Consider the following 10,183-nt stretch of genomic DNA (forward strand, 5'->3'; position numbering starts at 1 on the left):
ATGAAAGGATAGTGGGAATATTGAAAACAGACAGGCTCTAAGTTAGGGGAGAAGTACCAAAATAAAAAATAAAATGATGCAAGATATTATTATTTCAGCTTTGACCTAGCTTCATATGACAACTCTCGAAAAAGAATACTAATGTAAAACAGTAGAAGTAGTTGAAGAACTTCAAATATTTTCTGTTTCTTTGTGGAATGGTTGCAAAAGGAAAATTACTTTTGATTATATAGCTCTGTCAGAATCTACTTTCTTATTTGGGGGTTGATGCTTATATCACATTCAAAGTCTGGCAGCATGAGGATTTCTGAAGCTGGCACAAAAGAATAAAGGTGTTTAGATATAATCTCCTAAAACAACAGAGAATTTTGTCCTATACAAGCACCCTGACTACATAGTGGGCTCTATACTGGAATATGTGGTTGGGGGGTCCTTAGAAGGGAAAATGTATTACTATTACAGGTCAAAGTAAAATTGAATTACTGTGCTATGAGGGAAACAAGTCTTCCTCTTACCCTTCCTCTTACATCATATTTCTTGGCTCTGTGACAGTTTAAAGACAAAAGTGATTTGTTTTGATTCCACAAGCTTATTTCAAAAGTTGTATCCAACCATTTAAAGCCCAACTCATGAATACTAAGTATGCAGAAAATAGTTTAAATACTATCATGACCTTACTCTGTTAATAATGGGGATTGAAGAGTATAATTTAGAACACTTCCTACAGTACCACTTAACCTTTGAGTCTTTCTAATGTCCAGGTCTGATCATTCTCTACTGGGCTGGATGCCCATTAAAGATCCACTCCCTATACCCTGTAAGGCCTGGTTCTCAGCTTGGATTAGAACAGGAACTACACCACTGACTGACTCAACAATAGTCTCTAGCTCACCCAGCAGACTTGACACTTGTCCACCTTCCTAATTACATGAACCAATTTCTTATAATAAATCTCTTTCTGTAGATGCATATCCTGTTGCCTTTGTTTCTCTGAAGAATCCTAATTATCCTGTCTTTCAGGTAATAATGGAACATGTTGTCTATGGGGGCACAGTTCCTAACACCCTGACTTGGATCTGTTTGGGGCAAGAACTTGAACATTTTTTGGTAAAATAACTTATTAATTCTTTACTTCAGGTTTAAAAAGCAAAAGGTTTTTATTTCTGTTTTTTCTTAAAAAAATAAAACAACTAAACACAACTATCAAAGTTCTATGCTCTATATGAAAAGGAGTATCACATTACACCATGGTCATCTTTTGAGCACAAAACCAGCCTTTTGTGGTTTCTTAGAAGGACAAATGTAGCCACCAGCAGATTGTATCCCTGTTAGTAAGGAGGGTTATACAATATTTTTTTTCCTGTTGCTTGCCTCATATTTACAAAGGAAACTTAGAAACCATCTCTGTGAGACAGAATGTGTTTTATGTGTGATTGTGGGGGTAGTTGGTTCTAAGCATATTATATGTACATGTTTGCACAATCTCTTCCTTGCTTTCCCATGAACCTCAGTTGCTCAGCCTATGCCTTAAATACATATTTGTTAATGAATACTTTTCAGTTCTTCTCCAAAATCTGTGTCGAGGTCTCATAATCATAAATTGCCCCTCTCAGAGTTTTATAAAATAGTGTTTAGATATATAGTGTTAGATAAAATAGTGCTTCTTTATTTCCATAACAAGAACCTTAAAACCTGTGTCTTAAAATCTTAAAACCAAAAAGATGCACAATCAGAAGCAATAGGAGATCCCCCAAAGAAGAAGAAAGACAGTTTCAGCTTTCTCTACTTTAAACCCAAAGCCTATGACAACTTTAACCATTCTCTCTCTAGTTGTCACTCACAGGACCTCAGCAAACTGACACAGAGTCAGCGTCACCTCTCTGCAGATTTCTGTGAATGAACAAGCCAAGTTCAAACAGAGACAGCTTTTAAATGGTGAGCATCATAAGTTAGAAGACATAGAGGACCTGATCATATTATCATACCCCTAAACCTGCTTTGTAGCTGGAAGCTAGACAGTTCTGAGAAAACTCTTTTCCCCCTCAATAGTCCTGGATCCTTGTTGGTTCTTTGGTGCAGACAGAAGGAGCCTTGTAATGGTAGAGAGAGGCCTGGACTCCAGTCCCAAAGCTCCTACAACATTAAGCAAAAGAATAAATCAAAATAGTGATTTTAAAAAATCATAGGAGGGTTCAGGATGGGGAACGCAGGTATACCTGTGGCGGATTCATTTCGATATTTGGCAAAACGAATACAATATTGTAAAGTTTAAAAATAGGTTCGATGCACGATACTGGATGCTTGGGGCTAGTGCACTGGGATGACCCAGAGGGATGGTATGGGGAGGGAGGAGGGAGGAGGGTTCAGGATGGGGAATGCATGTATACCTGTGGCGGATTCATTTTGATATTTGGCAAAGCTAATACAATTATGTAAAGTTTAAAAATAAAATAAAATTTAAAAAAATTAATTAAATTAAATTAAAAAAATAAAAATAAAAAATCATAGCATATTCTTTTCTTTAAATTAAACCTTACACCAAAATTCAGAATATAAAACAGATAAAAGTGGCACCTCACTGAAGGATTGCCCATAGGCCTTAGGACAGTTCCTCCAAATAATTAATGCATAGTTTGTAAACCAATGGTCTTGATTTAGAGAGGACCCTGATCCAGCTTCAAAGCCTTTGCATATAATATAGATTTCTGGGCTCTCTTCCAGATCATTGGACTCAGAACCTCAGAAAACCATACTTTCCACAAGCCCCTGGTTAATTCTTAAGGTGCCCAGTTGGCTGATATGAATCAGCATTTGAAACTACTCTAGTTGAATCTGTCTAAACAATCAGTGCCACTAAATACATAACTTATGATTCCCTCCCCACAGTACCAGAGTACTTTTACTAGCTTCAAGTTGCCATGCTGAAAACAAATGACTTGTAAATTGTGCAACGTTCCACCTGGGTTAGACATGCTTTTGTGATAACAGGCAAATAATGAATTATTTGCAAAAACTTTCTATCCCTAACCTCCGTGCAAAAGTGTCTTGTTTTACCATCAGAAGCTTCTTGCTGATTCTTTCAAATGATGTTATCTCTCCTGAAAGACTAAAAAGGGCCACAAAAATGCATCCCACAAATAAATATAGGAGATGTACCTCCTGAGTCCTAATCCAGGAATGGTTTCCAGGGTATTGTGAATTATTCATTTGGGGAAACACTGAAACCAAAAACATCACACAGTGCCAACAGTCAAAAAGAAAGTAATACGTGTACAGAAAGTGGTATGATTCTTTGTCTGTTAGAAGCATTGAATGAAGCATTCAACTCACAGCTACTGTGACTTTTACTGTTTATTGTCATTATTAACAGAAACAGGTTAAGACACTTTCAGATTCTATAGGTCTGGAAAATTGTTTAGACAAGGAAGATCTGTGTGTATGTAATAAATGCAAAAATATGCTGTAGCTACCTCTGATTAAAAGAGAGGGGCATGTTTGGACTCTACAGTAGTAATTCTTTATTTTCAGCTTGAATCAAGATCACCTGGAGGGCTTGTTAAAGCCCATATTGCCAGGCTCCACCTAGAGTTTCTGCTCCTGTAAGTCCTAGAAAGGGCCTGAGACTTTGCCTTTCTAACAAGTGATGCTGATACTGTTGGTCCAGAAGTGCACCTAAAGAAGCCCTGCACTGATGTAGGATCACACTCCATGATGCTCTGAGAAATGTCCTTTGTAGCCAAGGCCAAAGGCTATGATTGCAGAGGAATGGTCCTTAAGATTTTTCAAGTATGCATTAACAGCCCCATTCCGAGCTAAAACTGGTTCATCAAAAACACATTCAAACGCCCCAAGTCCTTATTGAGACATATGGTGCAATGATCAGATTATTTTCTGTTGCAAAACTGACAAATAAAACTCATACGTCTTGATGCAGTATAAGTAATTTATTGTCTTAATTGGGAAATCCAAGACAGGTGGTTTCAAGGCACAGCACAATATGGTCCGAGATTGCACTCGTGTCTCCTGCAACAGACGACTCTTCAAGAGGCAAAAGAGAAGACATCTCACAGCTCATGATCCACCGGGAAGAGAGCACTGTCTCCCGGTGTCCTCGAATGAAATCACACTGAAGGTCTATGTTGGCCATACTGGTAACGCCCATATTTTAGACCAATCACTGAACAGAGTGAGCAGGCACAGGATTGGCCAGCCCTTGGTCACATGTTCATAGTGCCTGCAAGAAAATTGACGGCTTTGCGTGAAGGTGCCCCTGAAGTATATGTAGGGGTAGTCGGCACCACGACAGGAAAACATAGTATCTAACAAAGAAGACTGTGTGTTGAAATGGAGATTAAATGCCTGGGATGTAGAGAGAAGAGTATGAGTGGTGAAGACACGGAACTGAGACCAGAAGAGCGGTGGACTCCAATTCCAGTGATTTCAAACCTGCACGAGTCCTTCCCCCAGCACCCTCGGACAAAACTCTTACCACGAAACAGTCTTTCACTTTGTTTGGTGATGCCCTGTTCCTGTCGCCATGGAGCCTCCTCTTGCCTGGAATTCTGCATCCTGCTGCTGGCATCCCAGAACTAGTTAACACATAAGCCTTTATCACATACCACATACTTAATATATTATTGAAGAAATAAGTGGCGAAAAAGAAGGACCCGACTGACTGAAATTTGGGTGAGTCAAGTGAGTTTTCTGAGCTCATTTTTTTTTTTAACCTTTAAAAGAATGAATGCATTTTCTGGTTATTCTTAAGGGCAGTTTTGAGAATTAAACATAATATATACATGCCTCTGGAAACTGACAAAAGCACAGATGTCAGGTGTTGTTCTAAGGATGTTGTGTAAGATTTGTTGGCAGCCTACATATTAGGACAGCTAATTAATATTGCAAAGTAAAAAGCCAGCAATATTGCCTGATGTGGCTCTCCCAAACAGCTCAAATATTATAATGGTCCTTTACTTCTTCTCTGCTACCTAGCTCAACTCAGAGGTTTTATTTAAAATCCTGAGGGTTAGAGGGTTAGGCATCTCCATGGTGTTCATTTCCCCAGGTGATTGTCATGTGCAGCCAGGGCTGAGAAGCAGCAGCCACATCATGTGGTACCAGAGCCTCACTGATACCTACCTGCGGGCTCTTTGCTTCTCGAAAATAGGCTTCTCAAAAATAGGCTTCTCACTTGATTTCAGGTGAGATTTTAAGCCTCAGGTGCAGCGCATGAAATTGTCATTTCCCTTAAGTCAGCATCTTCCCCTTCAAGAGTATGACAGGCCACTTTTGTAACAGTCTCTCAGGCATAAAATCTCTTCCAAATGTGCCTTTCTTGCAGGGCTCCGAAGCAAAAACAAAGCAGTTTAACCCTATAGTTACATTGATGACACACACGAGAGATGACATTTTTGTCCACAAGCTTTGCATTTATTAAAATTTACTCTTGTTTCTAAATACTTAGAAGAGTTAAGAGAGAGAGGCACAGAGACCAACTTAACTTAGCCCTGAAACCTTGTAATATGAGCTCTAATTACAGAGGTAGTCTCAGTTTGTCCAGTATTCTTTGCCAAAGGTAACTGGGTTGGAATAATGGTTACAAAGCATTCCTTTCGCTTCATATGATTAAAATATTATTGACTTCCTCCTATGTTCCAGGCAAAGTATTATTTTTTTGAGTTAGTAGGAAACAGAGAAGGTAAACAAATATGAAAACAAATACTCAAGCTTTCTGCTCCCATCAAAACGTTACAAGGACAGATTTTTTTAGGATAGAGTTTCTCAACTGCAGCAATTTTACAGAAAATTGGTATTAATAACGACCGTAACTAATGAATAATAATTTCAATTATGCTATCACTGTGTGCCAGGCACTGCTTCAGGATTGGGGGTATATGATTATATTTAATTCTCATCACTCAGAGAGTTGAGATAATTCACTCATGGTTGTATTGATAATAACTGACAGCTAGGGTTCCATTCTCTGTCTTTCTTTGGAATAATAGCCTCTATACTGTGCCCTTTTTTCTTTTTTAAAAAAATATTTATCTTTATGTATTTGCCTCTGCAGCATCTTAGTTGTGGCATTTGGGATCTTTGATCTTGTTGCTCTTTAGTAGTGGCATGTGGGATCTAATTCCCCAACCAGGAATTGAACCTGGGCCCCCTGCAGTTGAAGTGCAGATTCTTAGCCACTGGACCACCAGGGAAGTCCCTACTGTGCCATTTTAAAAAAAAAAAATGTTTTTTGGGAAAGTTGAAGTTCTGTGAGGTAGGGTTTGCATGATGCATGAGTCATAGAGGTAAACCAGATCAGTGGGTTTCAATGCCATCAAGGCCTGAGAGTCCTGATTTTGCATAACAACCCTGGGGTGAAGGCCCACATGTTCTAACTCCCAGTTAAGGACTACCATCTCAGCTCCCCGAGAGGATTCTAATATCAAATTCCCAGCATGTCAGAACTAGGCTTAGCACTGTCCATAGAGAGAGCACCTCCCTTGCAGAGGAGTATAGCCCAATGGATGAATCCCAGGAAGTCTTCCCCACTAGTACAATTTATGCTTTTTCAAATTAGCAATTTTTAATTGGTAGGCTGTACAGATTTCTGGGGATCCTTACAGAACAAAAGGGACAGGAAGTGTGTGTGGGCCTTGAGAATGCTTTATAATTCCACATAAAGTTTTGCTTATGAATGAAGAAAGAAGCAATTTGCTCAGAGGTCACTACCTATGAGCCTCCCTTGTGGCTCAGCTGGTAAAGAATCTGCCTATAATGCGGGAGACCTGGGTTCAGTCTCTGGGTTGAGAAGATCCCCTGGAGAAAGGAAAGGCTACCCACTCCAGTATTCTGGCCTAGAGAATTCCATGGACTATACAGTCCATGGGGTCAAAAAGAGCTGGACACGAATGAGCGACTTTCATTCACCACCTATAACACCAGCCCTCTTGGCACGCAAGCCCTTTGTTTATTTCTCTGGAGCAGCACTCCCCAGCTGTTTTGGTACCAGGGACCAATTTAATTGAAGACAGTTTTCCACAGACTGAGGGTGAGGGGAATGGTTTTGGGATGATTCAAACACATTATATTTATTGTGCACTTTTTTTCTAATCTAATGCTGCTGCTGATCTGACAGGACATACAGGTTTGTGGCCCGGAGGTTGGAGATCCCTGCTGTAGCGCACCAGTGTTCCTCTTGCCACGGAGTCTTGACATATGCCACCCTCCTTGCCAAAAGTGTTCAACTCCCCAACCTCATGCTCCCCTGAAACTCACTCTCAGAAGGCAAGCTGCATCATGCCCACCAAGTCATCAATGTCACCTCCTAATGGTAGCCCTTCTGACTTCTCTGAGGAGACCAAATCCCCCTACTCTTGATTCATATACTCCGTTCATTCACTTTGGGGTACATCTATTTTTAATTTCTTCCTTGTATTAGGTGCAGTTCTTTGTATCAGGAACACACGATATGTAACAAACAAGGTCTCTCCTCTTAACATGATAATATTTTCCATTGTGCTGTTATTGAAAGTGGGGTCTAGCTATTACCCCTCTGAAGCTACTCTAAAGAGGCAAAGTTGGTGGAAAAGAACGCTTTATTTTAGAGGCCAACAACATGATGAGGGATCAGGGCAGACTCCTGTCCAAAGGTCAACTCCCCCACCCCACTGTCTCCCCCATGGACAGTCTTGCCCACAAAAAGTGGGCAAGAGCTTTTATGGATGGAAGGAGGGGGCTGCATACAATGTACTCTGACAGTCATCTTGAAATTGGTCACAGTGTGGACTGCTCAGCATTAACTTTATTGCTGTAAGTACAGTTAGTCTTCATTCTAGGGTCTGTTAGTTGCCATTTCGTTGAGGCCAGTTCTTGGGACTGTGGCAGACAGCTCATGTCATTGCTATAGTCTGGTCATCATTTAGTTAACTCCTTCCACCTGCTGGGAGTTTTAGTATCTACAAGACAGCTCACAGGATATATGGTTCAGAATATTATCTGTAGCTGTTGAGGAGGAACCAATCAAATTCACTTGAATTTGCTTACCGATTAAGTTATTATTATTTTTTCCTATTGGACTACTTTCCTTTGCTTCTGTATTTTCTCACTTCTCCAATGAAAATTATCTTTTGGCTAAAGTTTTTCTACAAGCAAAAGGCAAGCAGACTGGAATCGACATATATACAGTATTATATATAAAATAGATAACTAATAAGAACCTATTGTATACCACGGGAAACATGACTGAATACTCTGTAATAACCTATGTGGGGAAAGAATCTAAAATATATGTATAACTGATTCGCTTTACAGCAGAAACACAACAGTGTAAATCAACTATACTTTAATAATTCTTTTTTTTTAAAGGCAAGTGGAGGATGGGGATAGGGGGTGGGGTAAGGACCATGGAGTCCTAGCTCTGTTTCAGTGCTAAGCTGAATAATGAATAATTTGGCTTCTTGAGTGGCACTCGTGGTGAAGAATCCGCCTGCCAATGACACAAGAGACGCAGATTTGATCCCTGGGTTCGGGAGATCCCCTGGAGTAGGCACTGGCACTGTACTCCAGTATCCCAGTCTGGAAAATCCCACGGGCAGAGGAGCCTGGCAGGCTACAGTCAATGGGGCCACAAAAATTCGGACACAACTGGGCGACTGAGCATGGATCATTCTAAGAGGCATAGATGTGAAGAACAGACATGTAGACACTGAGAGGGAAGAGAAGGGTGGAATGAACTGGGAGATTAGGATTGACATATATAAACTACCATGTATAAAATAGATACCTAGTGGTAAGCTTCTGTACAGTACAGGGAGCTTTGTGATCACCTGGAGAGATGGGATGAGGGTGGGGTGGAACGGAGGTCCAAGAGGAAGGGAATATATGTATACACTTGGCTGATTCACTTCATTGTAAAGCAGAAACTAACACAACATTGTAAAGCAATTATACTCCAATAGAATCACTTCTTGTGGTTACACTAATATTACATGAAATTAATAAAATAAGGTAATGTGTTGGAGCATCACTATGTTCTTAATTTAGGTGGAGTCATAGTGAAAGCCTCCCTGAGGAAGTAGTGGTTGATTGAGAGCTGAAACATGAGAACACAGCAATGGGAAGAACTGAAGTGAACCCAGGAGGGAAAAATCAGGTGTAAAGGCCCTGGCAGGAGTAGAGGAACTACTGAGGCACCTTTGAGGCTGAGAAAGAAGGTAAGCCAGTAGACGTAGAGCATGGAAATATGGGAGGCTGTGGCTGGAGGTTGAGCCCAGATGACTTGTATTGTTTATCGGAAATGGAATCGTGGTTTTATTCTGGGAGTGGTAGAAAGTCAGCGGAAAGTTTTAAATAAGATGATTACTTGACTTTATGAACATTTTAAGAAGTCATTGGCAGCTGAGAGCATAGTTTCAAGGGCAACAGTGAGACAGTAAGACCCATTAGAAGTAGTTCCATTCAAGTTTTTAATCAAGTTAAGAGACAGTGGCTCTCCTTGGAATATAACAGTATACATGAAAGCAAGCACTGGAAATTGGGATGTAATTTGGAAGTTGAATCAGCAGAACTTCCTAATGCCTTAAAACAGGGGTCCCCAACCTACATAATCTAATGCCTGATGATCTGAGATGGGGCTGATGTAATAATAATAGGAATAAGATGCACAACAAATGTAATGTACTTGAATCATCCTGAAGCCATTCCCCTACTACCCCCCAATCTGTGGAGAAATTGTCTTCCAGGACACTAGTCCCTGAAAAGATGTGAAAGGGTAAAATAAAGGAATCTAAATTCTTTGGGTTTTGGTGTGAGCACAGGCGTTGCCATTTTCTAAAATGGGGAATTCTAGGGCGAAGTTTTAGCTTGGTCAAAAAGAAATTGTGATTTCAGACTGAATTTTAAATCATTATAAATAGGCTCAAAAACATCTTTATTAATCAAAAGAGGAGCCATTATAATCAACACATTTTGCCAGCAAAAAGAAAGTTTATTTATTCCTTTAGCGTAAAAATGCACGCTTCAGGATTTGATGAACTCTTGCAAAGCATTTTCTGGCTCCTGCTGGTGTGGAAGCATTTTGCCTGCAAAAAGTTATTGAGGTGCCTGAAGAGGTGGTAGTTGGTTGGCAAGAGGTCAGGTGAATATGGCAGATGAGGCAAAACGTGGTAGCCCAATTCGTTCAACTTTGGAA

At 40.1% G+C, this 10,183-nt stretch overlaps 1 non-coding gene across 1 annotated transcript; it reads right to left on the bottom strand.

Moving 5' to 3' along the window:
* Positions 1-6,133: 6,133 nt before the first annotated feature.
* TRNASTOP-UCA lies at positions 6,134-6,206 on the bottom strand. The gene has a single exon. It is a non-coding gene; the product is annotated as a tRNA-Sec (tRNA).
* Positions 6,207-10,183: the final 3,977 nt, after the last annotated feature.

This window comes from Bison bison, unplaced genomic scaffold (assembly GCF_000754665.1).
Source record: "Bison bison bison isolate TAMUID 2011002044 unplaced genomic scaffold, Bison_UMD1.0 scf7180017862165, whole genome shotgun sequence".
In the NCBI taxonomy this organism is placed as follows: domain Eukaryota; kingdom Metazoa; phylum Chordata; class Mammalia; order Artiodactyla; family Bovidae; genus Bison; species Bison bison.